At 36.1% G+C, this 21,972-nt stretch overlaps 1 protein-coding gene across 3 annotated transcripts in view; it reads left to right on the top strand.

Annotated features, from left to right (window-relative positions):
* Nucleotides 1-6,492: 6,492 nt before the first annotated feature.
* LOC145675740 (uncharacterized) overlaps nucleotides 6,493-21,972 on the top strand; it is a 76,462-nt gene continuing 60,982 nt past the window's right edge. For 2 of the 3 annotated variants that reach the window (XM_081746379.1, XM_081746376.1), the window contains exon 1: nucleotides 6,493-6,802. The gene's annotated coding sequence lies outside the window, so the exon portion shown is untranslated. Of the gene's footprint in view, nucleotides 6,803-11,265; nucleotides 11,582-21,972 lie in introns of those variants that run through there. The other variant, XM_081746377.1, reaches the window with a different exon arrangement.

The following is a 21,972-nucleotide window of genomic DNA, read 5'->3' as shown; positions in this document are numbered from 1 at the left end:
CTCCCTTCGTAAATCCGCCACTGGCCTCCATTGTGATTTAGGTTGCGGGTAAAGATCGTACAATACAGTGGCCCAGGGAAGGGGGGCCCAGAGGGGCCGCCCCCCCCCAAAGAGGTCCGACAATGTACTTTGGTACTTTGACGTTTGTAATTTTTTATATATTTTTATGTTTATATATTTCTTTGTTTGTAATGTTTATATATGTAGGGCCTACCTATAACAGCACTTGCGCCCTCCCAAACACACATCCTGGCTACGCTACTGGTACAATATTTAAACAACTAAAACAATGTACCACGAGCGAGCTCTTTGCCCGTATATGAATTTCAAGATGTTAAAATATAGGCACTATATAATTTGTAAACGTATCCGATTGGCGATTGCTGTCACATTTATATAAAGTTGCAACAATTAAAAACAAGCTTTCATCTTTATAGTTACCGAAATCGGATAAGTTTACAAATTACGTAATTAGCGTGCTTTTGCACGTCAAACTCACATAGGTTTAGAAAAACTCATCCATGGTGTACTGTTTATATAAACAGTGGTATAAATGAAAGGGAACGCGGGGAAACGCTGTATTAATAATAAATTTTGTATTGAAGTCTGGAGAGGCCACAAAAAGTTTAGGGGGACCTCGATCCCCTAGCCCCCTCTGGTTGCGGGTCTGGCTACTACTAAACAACTACCCTAATACTACTGCCTTACTACTACTATACTATCATTACTACTATTACTACTACTAAGTGTGCACCAATAAATAAAAAAAAATATATTTTTAAACAATTATCTCTCGTAGCGCCCCTGAATTTTACCAGTTCCTGGTTGATCTCTGACATGCGCCAACACATGTAAAGTCTAGAAGGTGTGATGAAAGTATTTTCATCAAGAAATGTGTTTCAAAGTAATATGAATTTTCCACGTATTGTTAATCTGAACTGTGGAAACTGCTCTATCCCAACTGCTCTATCGATGCACATTAACACTGATGTAATAAAGTAATTATGCAGCCTATACCTAAGCTACACGAGTTTTACGTTTACGTACCCACCGTTTCAACTTTTGAAGTATTTCGTTTTATTAGCTTATCGACGTCGACCATACCCTAGACGCCTCATGGACAAAGTCGCACATAGTACGAACTATTCGCAAAATCAAAGTAGGCGAATCACTTATCGACAATTTTCGCATTTATTACTGCCTTAAAATGGGAAGGTCATTAAGTGACATGATTTCCCGCCTATATCTGTGAGCGTTGTGGATTACACGCACAACATTTAATGGATTTATCAAGAAATACTGAACCCACATGTTCAGCACCCATATAAATGCATTACTTATGAACAAGGGCGCGCAACAGGGTGGGGCTCTCGCCACCTAAGAGGAAATTGTACTTGGGAATATTGAAAACCTAATAGAATTTTTACATTACTTACAGCAAAATTTGAAACTATATTTGAAACGCCGCTTATACCTGCCCCCCCTGGAAACCACAACATGAGCACCCTTGCTTATGAACTGCACACTAAGAAAAATCCGTTCCCCAGACAGCGGTATATTGTACAAATATATGAAATCCTCTTGCTTACTACAGAAATCAGTATGGAGCATATGCTACATACGCACTGCGCTTAGATATTACATCATGCCATTGCAGGATATCTGACATCTAACAGTTTTCCATATATCACCTATGTTACATTCTGCAGCTATATTCTATTCTACTAAGAACATTGTGCGTTAATTTGTGTGCGAGATCCTGACCGCCTATATTGTTTCATACGGAAAGTACGTATAGATGGAACACTTATACGGAAAGTATTATAAAACATGCGTTTTCAGTTATACGTTTGCTGTACGTTAAGTCCAAAAACTACAGGAATTAAGCATGTAACCTACCGTTTTAAGTACCCTACCTACATTTTTTTTTCTAAGTATGTGCTTTGAAAACTAGCCATATATGTCGGATTACGGGGGAAAAGCATTTTTTGTTGAAAATCATTGCTGTTTTCTTAAATAATTTTTTAGGTTAATCTACCTAAAGCCAAACATACCACTAACTAAAGAGTTTTAGACAGTATTGCTGAGCATGAGTAGTCGCCAATGCTCTCGCCTTTGGTCCTGGGCTCGATTTCCGGCAGGGTCAGTTGGTCGAAAAGGTGTAACAGCTTTTCCAGGCTAGCTATCCTAAATGAGGTTTTTCCTGTGATTTCCCCATTCACACCAGGTAAATGCCGGCTAATTTACAGGCATCAGGCCGCTTCTTTCCTTAACCGTTCCTTATATCCCTCCCCTGTACCATGATTGTGTGCTCGCCGAGGATGTCATCCCTCCAACGTGACGTGCTTAAGGTCATAGATGCTGGTAATTGCCATGACTTGTATCAATAAATAAATAAATAAATAAATATTGACGAGCGAGCGCTAGCAAGCGAAGTCGGGTTAGAACGCCGCAATGCACGTTGTATTCGTTCATTCTAATTAATAGCAAATAGTAATTGCAAAATTTTCCATTCCGCACACGGCATTTCCAGTCTACTCAGTTCACAAATTACTCACATATCAATATCAATTATCTTTCCGCAGCATGAACTCATTCCAGCTATAAACATTGTGTTTTCACGTAGGCCTAATTTTGGTCCCCCGTAATCCTACAGAACCCGAGAAATATATTACATACTTCTTTCGTAAATTTTGCAAATTCAAACTCATAAAATAGGACAGCATCATCGTTTTCTACATACAGTAAACGTTATATAATTTTTTAAAATTAGTAGTACAGTCTTTCACACGCAGTCATTCATTTTAATCATAAATTACTGTTTTTATGTTTATGTATTCTACACCTGCATCCATTTATCCAGCGCCGTAACTTAGACTTTTTTTGTTGAGAGGGGGGTAAGCATTAATACGCGTATTTCGTGCTCCTAGAAAAAAGTTGTTTCTCTAATTCTTGGGCTCTCTCGTTCCATCTTTCTCTTACTCTTTATGGGCCCGAGTCGTTAGTTACACCTTTGGGCCCGTTCCATACATGACAAATGAATTAAGGGGACAATATTGACAAATATCAAAGCCATACGAATAAACATTATATCTTGGGCCCCTAATAGTAAACTTCTTTTTATTGAAATGGGCCAACGGCTCATTTTTGTCTTATTTACCTTTTACGTGTTGTTTTGTTTATGTAATATAGTGGACATATTCGATGCTTCATTTATAATTTCATGTTCGTATCGTATACGGAGTAAGAACATTTTGTCTTAAAATTTGTCTCCTCGAACAGCGGGGAGCTTCCTTGGGGAGGCATTTGCCCCCTCCCTCCTCAAGTTACGGCCCTGTCACTTATCACATACTAGGCTGGTAGCCAGCCCAAAAAACTAATGGAAGACCGGTAGAAGTTTGGGAGGGAGTCACGATCCAAGCGTATTATAGTTAATCATCATGTAGCTCAGCGCACAAATTTTCCGGTCGCCAAGTCGCCATTGGCGACTAGAAATTTAGAGATGGCGACCAGTGTGCAGTAGGAATGGTTTCTGCCTGAACTCACAGGGCAGCGCAGTTTCTGTTTCGTAAGAAAATAATTGTCACTGAGTGAGAGAAAACACGGAATGTGAAGCCTTTCTTTGTCAAACCAAAGGCCGTTTGGTGGGGGACATCTCAATTTGTACGTGAGAGCTAATAGCGACCATTATTTTTTGGATTGGCGAGTGTGTCTGACTGAAATTTGTTAGACCTGTTATAGTTCATTCGCAAGCATATTGTGAAAATTTTAGGGGACCAGTGAAAATTTAGAGGGGGCCAGCTCCCTAGATCCCATGGATACGGGTCTGTCACATACTAATATGGTGTAGACCTATCATTAATTTTGGTCAATTATATATTGTTCATCTTCAAATTTTTTGTAGCAACAAATCTTTCGCGGAGCCCATCATCAAATTTCACGTGTGTTGATGCTTTGCTTTCACACAAATATACAAATATCTCTTTAAGTATATTACTTCATTAACAGATAATCATTTTTAAACATATTTTCTTTACCGGTCTGATACTCTAGTATAAAATTAATAAGTTGACACCAAGTCAGTTGCAAACACTGCTCAACTTGCTATCACATTTAGTGACGTCATATTGTGTGGTGCTCTAGTTTTGTCAACCTAAGATCTCCCAGATAACGAGCGAGCCATTTATCAAAATCGACTCGACCCGAAACTCTATCTCAAAAACAGTGACTCGACTCTGAATTCGACTCGAGAAACTTACATTTGACTCGACTCGAATCTGAGTCGAGTCGAGTTTTAGTTCCATTCGTGCCCATCCCTAGAAGTGAACGATCTACCACTGGGACATTGCTGCCCGCAACTATTTTATTTAATCGGAAACATGTGTATTTTATTGCTATCAGGAATGTAGTGGCTCCAGTGCACCTTTGTGCTTTCACCTTATACTGAGCCGATTATAACTACAAAAGTTTTGTTCTCCAGACTTAAACGTTGTTTCCTTCATTCGGAACTCGTTCTATTATGTTGCTGATTGAAATATCAGAACAAAAATTTCGTTTCTTGGTACCTGATTTTTGAAAGTCACATATGATAACGTGACTATTCACTAGCACGGATTTTACCGATTAGAAAGAAAGATTTCAGAATAAAAGTTGAGAATATTAACACGCTTATTCTAGAGAGTCCACCTTATACGGAGACGTTTGACGCATTTTTAGCGTCGTACTGAGCACCTAACTGCTGCAGGGAACAAATGTTAGTCGAACTGTTTAGTAATGCACTAATCCTGTTTCAGAACGATTCTGCATAAAGCCCAATCCGGGTTTTTTGTTTTTTTTTTTAGACTTTCACTGAAGCAGCTACTCCATCGTCACTATTTATCCTAGGATCATGGTTCATACTTCATTCTCTTCCGAAAAGAGCTGGCTTTTAAATGGTACCATTTGCATGCTCATACTATATACCAGGAGAGGGAAAAGTGATGTCAAAGGGAAAATTTTGGGGGAAAATTTTCTTTTCCCACTTTGGCCCCCTCTGGAACGGACATGTGTGAACGTAGAGACCTCAAAATAATAATAATAATAATAATAATAATAATAATAATAATAAAATAAATAAATGGTACTTGGTATACAGGATGTGTGTGCCAAATTTCAAGTTTCTATTTTGAATGCTAAGGGCAAGATAATTTTTATCAAGAATCCCCACAATGCCCCAAATTAACGCAAAACACCATAATCTCAGGTAAAAAGAATTCCTCAGACATCTCTATTTACCCTAGGACTATAATCCGCAAATCATTCTCTTCAGAATAGAACTATCTTTCGGGCGGTACCATTCCAATGTCTCCATCATGTGTTTAAGGCGGAAAAATCCCGAAAAAAGGATTTTTTGGTCTAAATATCCCTTTTTTAACTTTTAGCCCCTCTGGACCCCCCTGTTTTAAAGCAGAAATCTGGAAAAAAATTCTGTTAAATACTACTCGGTGAAGTGAATGTTTGTGCACAATTTCAATCTTCTAGGTGCAAAAATAAGCCCCCCACCAAAAAAATACCGAAAATATCCAAATTCCTCTATAAAGAAATATATTTAGATAAAAATTCCCTGACATATCCTTAATTACCCTAGGTTCATGTTTCGACCATCATTCTCTTCAGAATAGAAATCCCTTTCAGACGGTACGACTCACGTGTCTCCATCATGTATCTAAGGTGGGAAAATCGGGGGAAAAAAGGAGTTTTTGGTTTATATATCTCTTTTTTCAACTTTCAGCCCCTCTGAACTCCCATGTTTTAACGCAGAGATCTTAAAAAGATCTGATAAATACTACTAGGTGGGCTGAATGTTTATGCACAATTTCAATCTTCCAGGGGCAAAAGTAAGCCCGCCAAAAAGATATATACCGACAATGTCCCATATTCCCGTATACAGAAGGATATTTTGTAAAAATTCCCTGACACATCTCTAATTACCCGATAATCATGGTTTGCACATCATTCTCTTCAGAATAGAATTGTCTTTTAGGTGGTATTATTTGCATGTCTCCATTATGTACCTAAGGCGGGGAAAACCCGAAGAAAGGATTTTTTGGTAAAAATATCCCTTTTTTCAACTTTTTGCCCCTTTTGATCCCCCCTGGTTTAACGCAGAAATCTGAAAAAATCTAGTAAATACTACTCGGTTGACTGAATATTTGTGCAAAAGTTTAATCTTCTACGTGCAAAAATAAGCCCGCAAAAAATAACGAACATAGGCTTAATAAAAGAAAATATATATAGGCCTATTTTAGAATTATGACCTCATCACCTCCTATCTCTCGATGCAGGAAGGTCTGAAACCATACGTAATGTCTTCTACAATGCCTCTGGACTTGAAGAACAAACAAACAAAGAAAAAACGGACGAAAAAGCTCAAATAGGAGAGTTATAACGCATCCCATTCAATGTCGAAAATTCCCTCAGCATGGGATTTTTCGCACGTGATGGCATCACTGTTTGAAATTGCAGTAGGATCTCGAAATGACAAAAGAAGAGCAAATAAAGTGAAGAAGAATACAATTTTGGTTGAATATTTGTACAGAATAGAAAGAAATTAATCGAATGAGTTGATACATTCAGTAAAAATCAGAGAGTGGTTTTATTTTCGACCTAGTGAATTCATTGCTATACTTTCCCACAAGTCGCCACGTATCTTACAAAATTCTCAACGAAATAGAGGATGCTCTAAAGACCAATAATTTCATAGGATCACTCAACGATAGGAAATATCATGTGATACAACGCTATCCACTTATAGACTTTCCAGGTAACTCCCCAAATTTTTCGTTGATTCATGTCGTCCTGTAGAGTGCGACTTATATTTAACAAAGTAGAACATAAGAACGCAAATTTTATGTTGCATTTGCGAGAAACACATACTTCAGAATAAAGCACCTAAGTTCAGTTTCATTATTTCTTTATAAATTGTTTGCAAACATGCTTTCGTTAATTTAGAATTTACTGGGAGTACAAATATACTAATTTTTTAAAAGAAAAATTAAAGGAGAAGGATTATTAGAAAAAAGTAAAAAAGTGATATTAGCTACCGTACGTCTTGGATATTCTTTTTTTAATGGTTCTTCTACCCCGGATCATTTTTGGATAAGAATTTCTTTTGTGCTTATCAGTGACATTTTGCGTGGGTTAGGTTATGTCAGATGATCACTGGTTCCAGTCACTGATCGGCAGAAAGTAAACTCTTACCGATTTTTGAAAAAAAAAAAATAGTGTGTTTGTAATGTTTGTGTGTTTACTTCCGTTTCTACCTAGTTATTTATCTAAAATACACCTTTTATTCATATCTTTATATTGTTTTTAATGTTATATTAACAATACTAAATACGGCATTTTTTTTTTAAATGTATGTTTAGTTTCCCGTTCTGTTCTACATTGATTTGTCCACACCGATTGTACTTTAAATTAAAAGATTTCGGTTGCCAACGAAACGTCTGAATAGGTAAAAAGATGATTCTCTTTTAATGAATTGGATATTTGAAAGCGATTACGAACGTGGAAAGACTTAACTTCCTTAACTGGCTTACTTCGACAGAAGAACGATATAAAAGTGGATTTGTGTCATTAAAATGTTAATGACAGGACAATATATTACAATCGATATATTTTTTCGAATATTAACGCAATCAAATAATTATAGTGGCTAATTACAGTTTACGCTGATGGATATCAGCGGTGTTAGCCACGAGGTCTATGCGAAGGTGGGGGGCGCGGTGGCTCGGTGGTAGAGCGTTCACTTCCCGTGCTTAGGGTCCCTTGTTCGATCACAGCTCGTGCCGTGTGGACTTTATGGTGGACAACACCGTGCTGGTGGATTTTCTCGGGGTTCTCCCGTTTCCTTCCACTTCATTCCACCATTTCATTCATTTCTCATAATCACCGTCTGCTTTAGCCTAACCGGGAGAAACGTGGGGCATAAAACAGAAAGATTTCATTTCATTTTTTTTTATGCGAAGGTATCCGAAGATGTTAAGAACACGCAAGTAAAGTGGGATTCTTTTCTTAAATATATATATATCTTTATAGCATACTATTTCAGTTGAAACAAGTAAAACTAACCAATATTTGTAAGTGATGCAATAAAATTAAATATAATAGTGCAAGAGTAAAATGCTATTTACGAATGTGATTTTGACTAAAGAGACGTAATAAAATCCGGATTTCCGAAAAACTTTTTCAGATATAGTATACGAGACAAACTTCCCGTGTTGCGAAGGAGGAGAAATATGAATATATTGATATGTGTGATTATAAAGTTAAGATATGAATATAACGTTTCTGTGCAATGTTTCCCCTTAAGTATTTATACATTTTACTTTCTACACGAAACTGCATACAGTTTACAAATATTGATGTTAGAATAAGGGTACTGGTATCGATACTTAGTACGAATTACCAATATTTCTGAAGAAAATTAAGTATTTACTGGTACCGGCACAGGAACAACATTCTAATAGTTTAGCATAGGCCTATGTCCCACACAAATACCAATTCAGGAACAGAAAAAAAGTCCCTGTGAACCAATTTGCCGTAGTTATTCCTTATGTCCACGAATATCATCCCAACCGTAATTATTGGAAGATTTACGGGATATGGGACTTTCAGCCTGAAGTTCACTAAAATTGGATGATTTCTTTCTTTTTTTTTTTTTTTTTTAATGTAATGCTAGTATCTCCTATGTGTATAAGTTGCAATCTCTCCCAAAAGCCTAGTTATTTCTTAAAAAAAAAAAAAAAAAAAAAGACGAAAACCTTTGTGAGAGAAGCTCCTCTCAAACTACTCTTCTGAATCCACCACTGTTCATAATTTATTTTCCAACAAGAAATTCATTCCTACATCTACCTAAATTTAGAATGCAGGAGGTTCCAAAAGTAATAATTTCCTTTTTATGAGGTATTTTGGACTTGTGCAAAGTAACGCCGATTAGAGGCTGAAACCTCCTTCTTGCAGTTTTACTTTTTTTAAGACTTTAAACCGTCTCACATTTAAATTTCGACTATTGCATCAAAGTTTCATTATACACAGTAGTATTCTATGAAACTGACTTAACTTTGATGGAAATTCTTGTACGTGATATCTTTCAAATTTTGGTGGCCTTTACAGTGACTGCTTTCCATACCTCTATAACAACGAACCCTCACGGTAATTAGAACTGATGTTAACTACAAATATTTTAGCCAAATACAGTTAGATGTTCTGTCTTTCGGTGGCAGTTGCAACTTACTCTTTGCTGTTCATGGTTTTGCTGACAGAGGACTATGAAAATCCTCATATTTTCTGCAAAGTAAGCCCGTCTTACGATATGTGAAAATAAATGCTTCCTGGTCTTTATTCTCTTTTTCGTTGCATTCCTAAAATTTGCCGTTGTACTCAATGTGTGTTTTTCCATACTGTATTCGAAAAATAATATTGCCCTTGTACTTCCTTTCTTTTTTATTGCATTCTTGAAATTCCCTCATACTTAAGGTGTTTTTGTAGGAATATAGGTTTTTATGTCGTATGTGAAGAATAACAATGTGCCCTTGTACTTAATGTGTGACTATGTGTGGGGGAATTGAAAACACATATCGCATGTCCCGTGCACGTGGATAATTCTTACTGTTGTACTACCCGCAGAAATGATTATGTAGCATGTACAACTGGTAATAGAACACACAACAAACCGGCATCATGAGAATTCACACTCCATGTTGGAATATAATTTGGGTTTGTTGTGTGTTCTATTAGTAGTTGCACATGATATTCAATCATCTCTGTATGTATTACAACAGAAAGAAGTATCGATGTGCACGGGAGATGGGAAGTTGCTGTTGTAAACTATTATAATTTTTTTACCAACTTGTTAAAAATATTTAATACAAATTAAAATGTACACACTGTTTCATAATGAATGACGCCAATCTTTATTGCTGTTTTGAGGTAAAAATTTTCTAAGTGCAACTTCGGGTAATTTCGGAAAAACGCAAACCAATTTCGAACCTGCAAGTCAACCTTTGCAATCAAAAAAAAATTTTTCAGATGTGCTTTTGTTTATGTGAAATATAATACTACTCCTTATTAAGTTTAGAAAAAAGCAACATTGATTGAAATATATAATGATACAATAGTTCGAAACCATGTTTTCATGTCAGCACATGCTTGTTGGTCATGTAGCTTTCCATACGTAAAAGAACATTTAGATATGTAAAGGAACCTTTCCTATGAAAAGAAAGACAGAGAACAAACTTCTCCCATCCGTAGTAAAAAGAAAAAGCCACAGAATGTGCAACAAATAACAAAGGAACTTCAGTTATATTTCTTTAGAAGGAACGTGGGCGGAGTGGTCGTGTTAGCACATTGTTAAAAAGCGACGTGCCAAATCGTAAAGTCATGAGTTCGAATCCCGTTGGGGTCAAAAAATTATATGAAATTCTATTTTCCTCAATGTATGAAAATTATATAAAATAATTACAACAAAATAAATCAGATGTATATGTATACCCATAGAATCATTGTAGAACATAAGTAATTATTATGTTTAAAATATAACATCTGAGGTATGTTCACAGATCGTCGGTATTATATATGTGAATGTTAAACAAATTATGAAAATCGTGGAATAGCAGTAAGTTATGTAGTTTATTTATTTGCTGCTATTTGTCATATTGATGTTCCTTCTCATCATTCTTATTACAGAATGTCATTTACGTTCTTGAAATATATTCCTATATTTCTAGAATTATAAAGAACATTCTTTTTTAATGGATCTCTTAGCCCGGAACATTTTTGGATAAGAATTTCTTTTGTGCTTATCAGTGATATTTTGCGCGGGTTAGGTTAGGTCAGATAAATCGGTTCCAGTCACTGGTCGGCAGGAAGTAAACTCGTGCCGCGTTTTGAAAAAAAAAGTGTGTGTGTTTAGTTTCGTTTCTACATAGTTATTTATCTGAAATACACGTTTTATTTATATCTTTATATTGTTTTGAATGCTATATTACAATTACTAAATACGTTTTTTTTTTTTTTTTTTTGCAAATTGTATGGTTAGTTTCTCTTTCTGTTGTACGTCCATTTTTGCGCATCAATTGTCCTTAATTTTAAAGATTTTGGTTGCCAAGGTAACGTCTGAATAGGTAAAAAGATGTACTTTATTTTTGTAATGAACTGGATATTTGAAAGCGATTGCACATATGGTAAAACTTTACTTCCTTAGCAGGCATACGTCGACAGAAGAACTATATGAAAGTGGGTTTGTGTCATTAACTTGTCAAGTACAGTACTTATTTTTCGATTGTTAACGCAGTCAAATAATTATAGTGGCTGATTACAGTTTACGCCAATGGACATCAGTGGTGTTGGCCACGAGTGTTATGCGAAGGCGGGTGCAAGAAGCCAACTATATTATATAGAGCTGAGCGCCAATTGATGGCGCCTCAATATCCAACTACTTCTTTGTTCTTCGGATACAAATTCTGCACTGTCACTGTTTTCTTGTCTCCTTCACTTCCTCATCTTCCGCCAACTGCGCAGTACACAACGTTGAAGAAGAAGGGTAAGGTCTTAAGCTATTAACGGAGAAAATAATATATATTGACTTATTTTAAGGATATTAATTGGGATACGATTAATTATCACCTTCTGTTCTTCTATTATAGTTTTATAATAATTAAAACACTGGAAAATTCACTTTAAAACACTTTATTTTGGTCCCATCGGGAACGTCCCGAAGAATTTTATTCGCACTGTTCTGACGGAAGTGGAAAAGAAAGAAGTTATTTTGAGAAATGATTTAACTATATCATTAGGAACTTTTAATAATAGAATTGTACGGGGGTTGTTCAAAATGTTTTTTGTATACTGATTTTTTGTGGCACAGCCAAACTGTCACTGGCGCAAGTCATAAATGTAACAATACCTTAAAAACATTTCGCAGCAGGAGTCCTATACGACATGAAACCTAAATGGCAAATGACCTAAAAACATTTCGTGGTATAAATCCTATTCGCCACAAGACCTAAAAATCATTTGTCGGCACAAGTCCTGAACAACACAAGTCGTAAACGGCACTAGACCTAAAAATCTTGTGGTGCTACTATTGCATCCGTACAAAGAGTACTATCAATCTGTTAGCCAACGTTCTAGATATACTGTTTCGTATTACATAACCAGATTTTATTTTAGTTCTTACAAATAATTTGTATATAAGTACATAGTCTCTAGTTCTGAAATAATAAATCCTGTTGTCCTTTCTTGCTCTTTGCATGATAGCATTAGTATGGTCACATAATTTTAACTGCCTGCCAAATGTGATTCTCACATCATTCATAATGTCTGTTTTTCTTCTATTTCCACACCATTGACTTCGTATTTAATAAATTAATGTAGTGTATGAGTTATATACATGATAAATTTTGCGTTCTTTGTGCTGATTTAAAGTTTATAATTTTTCACATATTTAATGTATTGAACTCTTTCTGTAGCAAATAGCTTCTATACTCGTAATATAACACTCTTTACTCGTTACCATTATTAATACTAGCTTTTTGTTAGTATCATAGCACTTATCGTTGGAATCAACTAGTATTATTATCAGTATCAATAATAATAATAATAATAATAAATTTAAGATATGCTCTATTTTTAAGACCTTAGCCTTGATTATGCGTGAAGTTAACATGGTTATGCCACGGACGGCAAATGCTGGTTTAACATCCAAAACAAACTAATGTCCCCCCAAATGAGGGTTAGTCTGTTTTGAGTTTATTAAACGTGTTTAATAATTACAGCAAATTAAGAATATTTATGATAAAATGTAAAAGAGGACACTTTAAAAAAATTGAAACTATGTCAGCATGTTTAAATAATCAGAAGAACCGAATTAATCATCCACTTTGTATTCTCGTTTGCTTAACTGGAAAATTCGAGATCTAAAGGAAAATTGTTTTCTGCGCAAATCTCATAAGCTGTTGGAAACATTTTATATTATAGAAATTAACCCTTCTTCCCTTCTAGAAGTGTAATTTTGAAGACTCTGAAACATGTGTTTTGTTACTTTCAGTTAAGAGTTGGGATACCGAGTTTCGCGCATCCAACTGATGCAAATCCTTCCGTACTTTATAAATATTTTCAGAACAAGAAATTGGAAATTCGAACATTAAAGAAAATTCACCCTTTGTTCTTTTCCTTTTGAGTGTTGATTTTTTTGTTTCTTTTTTTCAGTGGAATGTTTACATGAAAAGTTTCCTTTTACTAGCTTCAGAGATTTGCGAGATGCACTACTCTTTTAAAAAAGTGCCCCAAATTTTTACGATACGTATTTCCAATATAATCTTTCCTACATCCCGATTTCGTAAGAAAATGTTTTTTTTTTTTTTTTTAATTAAAATTTTTGGACTTACTTGTAACAGTATGCCCAGAAAGTCACTCAACTCTTTTATATAAGAGTGCAGAAGATAAACTCAGTCAAACAAGTTTACTTCCATTAACAGTTTGTGGTTTCTTATGTCTAACTTATTCGTACATTTCTTACAACCTGTGATTTTTAAATTCATGTACTGTCGAGACTAGTGATGGGCAGTGGGAATATTGCCGTGGGAAGGAATGTAAGAAATGGGAATATTCACGAGTTTTTTCCCTGGCTTATAAATTCCCGGGAAGGAATTTATTTCCATTTCTTTACTTTATCTTGCAAATAATAAGAACCATATGATTAATTACTTTATTTTAATATATTATGATTTACTTCTAAGTTTTAAAGAATTTGGAGGTTAAAACTTTAATATCTTTCGCTGCACTTTATATAAATAATAATATGATTTTTTAAGATCCATTTCCATTTGTACTAAAATTAGGGTAATTGTTTAGTATTGGAGGGGGGCGGGGTAAAACTAGCAAAAGTAGGATTATTAGCGAAAGAAATGAGTCGATAGTGGTGTTTAAGTAGTCAAGAAAGTATCTAGCAGAATTTTTTTAGCGCAGTAGGAACTTTGTACAAACCCGAAAGGTAAATAGAAGTGATTTATGTGAGGAAACAAAGTGAATTGTTGGAAAAGAAGATAGAAAACAACGAGCCCTCTAACCCGCCTTCACTTGCGTACGCTCGCTCGGCAGTGCTGTCTGAATTTAATGTTAGTAACGTAATTCAACGTATGAAACCATAAAACAACCGCATCGGAATAGATTATCGCTAAAAAGTAGGTGCAAAATCTCGGCCCCCAAAGCTAAACAATAGCCAAAAATAGCAAAGTACTAATTTACAAATGATGAAAAGGATCAGTTTTGTAAAGTAATGTAGAACTATGTAGAAATAGAGATGAAATACTATTAATAAACCCTGAGCTACCGTTAGTAATAGACGTCGGTCTGACTCGAATTTCTGAAGAGGTACTCGGACTTCTTTAACATGTAAATTAACGCATGATATTTCTAGAAATGGGCAGGAAGAAAGGTCGTGTGTGGTAATGTTAAATGCAAAATTTTAAATATAAGTCAGTATGTTGCAAATATTGGGAACATGAATATTTATGCGCAAATTTTGACAAAATAGAGGAACATGTGTCTTCTGGCAGTTACCCAACCTAATTTGTTTATGACATTTAAAAATTTAATATGTTTATAATATCAGTAGTAGAGTCAAGTTTAGAAAATCCACTTATATGTAAATTTAAATTGTTTAGCGGTTTAAAAGTAAGTGGACCTGCTATACAATTTTTGAAACATATTTACTTTCATAAAACAAATTGTAAATATCTATTTATACGTACTCTCTAAATATAATAAAATATTAATAAAAGAACATAACGTCGTGTAGAATATACATTTTAAGGATTCCTCTTGGGACAACACTAATAATACTGTAATATAAAAACGAATTTAACTTTGAAATTATAATATAGTAATAGAATGCAATTTTCTTTGTGATTGTACATAAATTCCCGGAGAATTCTCATTTTAGGGAGTCTTCCGAGGAATAGTCCCGAAAAATATATCCCGGGAATTTAGCTATATCTAGTCAAGGCTCAAATTTCGAAAACGTAACAAACTGGAAATGTAATAATAACAACAATAATATTTGTATTTATTTACATGTGAAATATGTATATATTCGTTGTCTTATTGAAGCTTTCGTATTTTGAAATACACTTTTGTATTGCTTTTAACATGAAGAAACCGGCTCTCCTAGAAAAGTTTTGCAGGCTACACTCCTAAATGATTATGGGTTGGTTTCTGCAAACGTATTGTGTTTGATATTGCATTAGTAATTTTGCGTTATTTGTTGCTTTTTCTTGATTATACATATCAATTCTATCGATACATGCTGTGAAATATAGTAACTGTATTGCATGTATAGTAACTTAACACGCAATACAAAATATAGTAACTTAACCACTTATGTAATTAGTTCTTAGAATGAAATATGTTGTTATATGTATTTCATATATAACTGCAGAACAGATAATGATAATAATAGTTTTAGTAGTACAAATATAGCTGTTATTGGGATTAGTTACGTTCGTGTCATTTTTATTACGAACTAGTGCTGAATCGTCGTAATTTCCTCTGGTGGTGGCGTATTTCAGAATTAAGTCAAGTGAATGAAAAAGCGACAAGACCTAATCAGCGCAAGTCCTAAACTCATAAGACCTAAAAATATTTCACGGCACTAGTCTTAAAAGACACGGCACAAATCCTAAAAATCATTTTGCGCCACTAATCCTAAACTGCAAAAGATCTAACATCTTGTACTATATATTTCGAACTTATGCCGTTTAGGTCTTGTGCCCTTTCGGACTTATGAATATTACCTACGGGATTACCAATGATGAGGTTTTAAGTTCAAACCCTGCAGGAATTTTTTATTAGTAGAATTGCGCAAAAATCCGATACGAGGTTTACTTCTAAATCTTTTTTCAGAAACGTTTGGGTAGCCCTTAAAGGGGCTGTTTTTGGGATTTAAAGTGGGGACATTAATATTGTGTCCAAGACCCTTCTGAATTTATTACATGCTCCATTCTTCTGGACATGGAATCTATTAAATGGGTTACAAATCTCTCGCCTCCCTTACCTCCAGCCATGTCTCTGAAATAAGGTCCCACATGTCATCTCGAGTTCTTGGTGGATCTGCCTCAAGCCAACTGTTTATTAGAGTACGCTTCACCTCTGCCCACATATTTTCCATGGGATGAGGTCTTCTCCACGAGGCGGCCAGTCAATTAAATCAATCTCAGGTTGCCCTGCGAACCATTCCTGAACCACATGGGAAGTACGTATTGGCGACTTCTCAGGCTGGAAATGAATTACACCGTCCGGCTGAAATACTTGTACGGATGACACCATGATACTTCTCATAATGTCCGGGTAGTGAGCGCTATCCAGATGTCCTACAATTCTGTGAAGCTGCCCTGCACCGCGACTTGAAACCTAACCCCAGCATAAAATATATACATGGCCACTGCGATAGCATGCAGCCACATATCCAGGGTCATATTGGGTATACAAAACAGCGTTCCTTATTCGATGTTGTCAATATGGATTCATCTGAGAAAACTACTTATTCCAGTTATGACACACATTCGCATGTGCAAACGCGAGCAACACGGACACGTAACCCAGCATGACGAAACATTTTCAGAGCTGTCTGCGTAGTGCGAGGAAAGTGAAGGATTTTCTTAGCTCTCTAGACGTCCTTAGTGAGTATAACCTGTCTTCCTTTACTAATCTCGCTTACTCCGCCTCGTAGACACATGAGGACGACCAGGTGATCGTAAATTACCGTTCTGACGTGAAGCACCAAATTGCCGAATTTATCACCTTCCTGTAGAGGCCGGGATATTTACTCGCCTGCTACTGCAGTTGCAGAGTAGCCTTCCAACTCTTATAAAGTAATTACGGCTTTACGTCTATCCATAGTTTCCCATGCTCTGACCTGAGATCAGGAAGCAATAGATGAAAGCTAGTAACTCACATGAGATTGGCTATTTGCCCGGCACGGCTATTGTGGGGAATGAATTGGACGACTTGCGGAAAGAATGGTAAAATGGCGGAAGAAATATAATAATAATAATAATATTAAAAACAGTTTTTTTAAATCAACATTAAGACATATGAAAGGCTGTCTAAAGAATGAGTTGTTATACTGACTTTACACTATAAAAACATGTACCATATTCCAAAGAGATGGACCGATATGATGATGAATGTTTTGAGATGAACACTTTCGATGCCCATCTTCGGAAAATAGTAAACTATAGCTACTGGTTCGAAATTCAAAGCCAACTTTAGCAATCGGGAAAAAATGTACAGATGTGTTTTTTTTCTTCTGGTAAATATATTAAGACATGTTGAAATGATACTAAGCGTAGAAAAAAGTAACATTGATTGAAATACTTAATTATACAATATCTCGAAACTACGTATGAACTCAATTATATTTCGTATGCAGGAGCTCCTCAAGAATGGTCATGTTAGCTCAGTGGTAAAAACTGACCGTTCAAGCCATGAGGTCATGAGTTCAATTCCAATTCGGCTCTCAAATTTTTATATTCTATTTTTTCAATGCATGGAAATTATGTAAAATAATTATATGAAAATACATCAGCTGTATATTTATTCATTCAACCATTTCAGAACAAGTAATTATTACGTTTAAAGTATAACCTCTGAAATATTGACAGAACGTCGGTATGTGATATGTGAATATCAAATACAAATTAACAAATTCGTATAATAGCAATAAGTTACGTTGTTTATTTATTTACATTTATTTTCATACACAATTAACTTCTCAATATTCGCATTACAACCTGTGATTTACGTTCTTTAAATGTGGTCAGAAATGTAAAGCATATTCAAAATCGGTTCGTGGTTCAAGAAAAAAAATAATATTTATAAATAAAATAAAAGGAAACTACCTAGCTAGAAAATATTACGTAAGAAACTCACTAACCCCAAAGGCACGTAAAGAGACTGAAAGCAAGCCAGAACGAAATTTCTTTATATAAGGATTGAGCTCAATGCTCTGATATGCTTTTGTATATGGAAGTGGTAATGTCTTAGTCACTCTCTCTCTCTTAAATGTATTTATATATAAAAGTGTAGGTATTTATGTGTATGTTTGTGTTACAACATACCTCATGTCTGCCCAGAGTGATTTCAGTCATATTTCTTACAGTCTGGAAAAGAGTACTATCGAGTTAGCTATGGTGAGTGCAACAGGGATACATATAAAATATTGCTAGGCAATGATTGATATTAGTGTCGAATCTATAGTTCTCGGGGTCGTTTAGGCAAATAGTGTCACTTTCGACTTCGCTTAAGCTCCCACTAGTAGGTATGGGCACAAGCGATTTTTCTGCTGGAACTCGACTCCACTCGAAACAGACATCTTTGAGCTCTTCTCTAGAATTCGGCTTGAAAAATTTTCTACAACTCGAATTTGGGTCGAGTCTCGCGTCGTGTCGAAGAAAACGAGTCAAATCCTGTGTGTAGTTCCAAGTATCTTATATAGACAATATAGTTATTATACTATCAATGATACTATTACAACTTACTATTATTATTATTATTATTATTATTATTATTATTATTATTATTATTATTATTAAAACAACACTGAGTATAAACATGAAAGATAGACGTTTTGTATCGGATTACTAAAAGGTAGTTGATTGGTGACCTCCATAGTCATGAAATCTGGAACAGAAGGTCATCGTTCATGACCAGACATCGTAAGCGTCGGTTGAATACACATGGTCAACTAGCAAATTCTCACCAAAAATTAGAGGCCCAGCAGCGAAGATCCGCGGTGGTCCCACTTCTATTTTGAAATGATACCACTTGTGGCCCACCAGTGCCAGAAACGCGGCTAAATGCCAATCAATCACAAAATTATTCCGCCACAATATTTAAATCACCTATATGCGTGTTTGTTTACATGTTGGTGAGTCTAAATAGCACTAGACCTCTAAAAGATAAATACATGTGATGGGCGCGAACTACCAACCTTACGATTACTAGGCACGTGTTCTTTCGAATTCGCCACGGAGGCTATAAGAAAAGCTTACTTGTAGAGGAGAAAATCCTTGAGTTCTTTTTTTTTTATTTTAAATTAAGGCAATCAGAATACTTCTTTAAGAGTGTATATTCGACTATAACCTTTTGGGATCGTAAAATGCGTCATCTAAGGCTTTAGCGTACGTGCCTTTGGCGTGGAGACTCGGGTTCGTTTCTCGCCGGGAAGTTATGTTCGGAATCCACGTTAATCAGTAAGTCCACGTCTCATATAGCCTCGCTGCTGAAAGGACCGGTAAACTGAAATCAACTCAATTCAACTGAAAATGCGTTCTCCATACAATTTCATAGCAAAATGACCCTGATCTATTTACTTTATTTCATAGTTACCCCATATTCACTTTCTAATGATTGGAAGGTTTGCCATCTAAATTCATACAATAATACGCACTCATCTTAATATTTTTCACTTCATGGTGTAGTGGCAAGGGTTATTCTTGACCCCTTAATCTCACTTTAGAAACAATTCGTCAGGAAAAAAATATTACAGAGTTTTTCCGGGAAGTAGTAGAACTGATTTTTTCCGCCAAAACGTTCTGAAGGAGGGGGATGGTACTGCGATACTTAGGTGGTGGGGAATCTTAGCTACCAGCGCAGAAGTCGACAATCTTTTACAAGAGTACACGGAGGGTTGATCAAGTATAAGGTGAACCCCTTACAATGTGCCTTGTCATCTCCACAATGAATCGTTTGTTAGAGCAGCGTTACGCTGTGAAATTTTGTGCCAAACTCTGTGAAACTTGCGAGTGAGACCATGTCATGATCAATACTGCTTATCGAAGTGGTCCCGAAAAAAGCCCGCATGAGCAACTCGAAACTGAAATTGATGTTTATCATCTTTTTTGAATGCAGAGGAGTAGTTACCAGAGAGTTTGTACCGCCTGGTCAGACTGTGAATGCTGCCTTGTACTTGGAAGACTCACAAAACGAGTCACCCGCTTCCGTCTAGCAATTGCTGAACCATAGAATCTACATTACGACAATGCGTTGAGAAACACCACCTTTGTTGTCATGGACTTTCTGACCAAATATGGATCACATAGCTTCCGCAGCCACTCTAAAGCCTAGATGTCGCTCCTGCAGACTTCTTCCTTCGAGAGAAAAGATCATCAAGGGAAGGATGCACGGCTCGGTCCAAGCCATTTTAAATGACGTAACGAGAGAGCTAAACATTATTCCAGTTTCTACGTTCCAGGGTGTCTTGAGTGATTCGCAAAGACGCTGGAAACTCTGTGTTGATGTAGAAGGTGCATATTAAGTGAATGAGACAAATTGTGAATACCTTCTTTGTAAAAATTAGTCCTATTACTTTTCGGAAAGATCATGCGTATAATAATAACCGCATGCATATGACTGCTGATAGTTCATGTTGATCCCTTCGCAATTCTCTTCGACGAATCGAATGGGAGCGTACCAAAGTGAAGTCCTCGCTGATATGCTGTAGTAGCTTCAACACTCGGTGCTAGCGGTCCCGGGTTCTATTCCCGATGGGGTCACTCGGTCGAAAAACTGTAACACCATTTTTCAGGCCAGCGACCCTGAACACATTGCAAGGTGCATTCAAAACATGTTGAAAATTGCTCGGACCGGGTTTAAAGTTGTCAACGGCTCGCGTGGCTTGACTCGCAGCTCATTCCCTATCCAGCCAAACCGAGAAGTGAGCTGATCAAACCGAACCGAACCTTTGGCTCACAACAAAGAACACGGCTCGAGTCGTCGGCTCAGTTGAGCTCCATAGAACCTAGCCAATAAACTCGTTTCAACCAAGCTGGCTCGAGCCAATGGTTCGCCTGAGCCTAGTCGAATCGAGTCGGTGGTTCATCCTAACTTAACCGGCTCAAACCATCTGCTTAATTGAGCCGAGTCGATGGCTCATTTCAACCGAACCTTCCAAGCTGTTTGCTCAGTTGAACCAAACCGAGGCAATTAACATCATTACACGGTATTCAGCTTAAGCTCACCTGAACCTGAAAATTGTACACAAAATATGGGAGGTAATTCGTGACATCGAAAGAAAACAAAAAGTCGTTTTTGCATATTGTCGAATTCCGCGTCGTCCAAGAAACAGAGGAGCTAACTTGGAATCGTGATTCGAATAATGGTAATTGGAGCAAAACAGAAAGATGTGCATATACTTCGTGAGGTGATTTGTAACATCAATAAAAGACAAATCTCTTAGCATGCTGTGGAATTCCGTGTCTTGCGACGCCCTTCTGAATAGAAGGCCTTGGAACTGTTTAGATTCTGCCGTGACGTCACTACGAGTAGGTACAAACAAAAGGCGACAGACTTCTGAGAGCGAGTGAGTGATAGTTGTTGGCGTGAGTTGAAAGCGAGTGTTGAAACAGTGAACGCGCTCTTTTAGTTGTGCTTTGTGTTTGTGGTGTTAAATACAGTAAATTGTTATTGCAAGTGCTTATAAATTTAATTCGGAGGCAAAAGTGCATTTTACTTGTGTAGCTAATTGTAAAGTGAATTACCGAAAAAGTCCAAAAGTGAGTGCCTTTCAATTTCAATTGAATACAATCCATAAAAAAATTGCTCAATATTATCACCCCAGACAATACTTCATACGTAATTTAGTAAGGTAAGCCTGTAGTTTCTTTCCCCTCAAGACAGTTCTTAACAATGACTCTTACAAATGATTAATTTTTATTTAGTTATTTAATTTTTGAATACCTACGATATTAAGCTAATTCTTTATAGCATTTTTCATATACAAATAAAGAACTTTCGGATTTCCTGTAGCCTTAAAATAGGAAGGATTTCAACAATTGTCCCTTCGGATCCAATAATCCAGAAACTATGTATAGTAATTTCATATAATCTTCTCTGGAAGTAGGCAACGGAAATGTACTACATCTTCCTCAGATT

The sequence above is a fragment of the Thermobia domestica genome, chromosome 18, assembly GCF_964235325.1.
Source record: "Thermobia domestica chromosome 18, izTheDome1.hap1.1, whole genome shotgun sequence".
Lineage (NCBI taxonomy): Eukaryota > Metazoa > Arthropoda > Insecta > Zygentoma > Lepismatidae > Thermobia > Thermobia domestica.
Note: the sequence above shows the minus strand (reverse complement) of the source record. Positions and strands in the feature narration are given on the sequence as shown.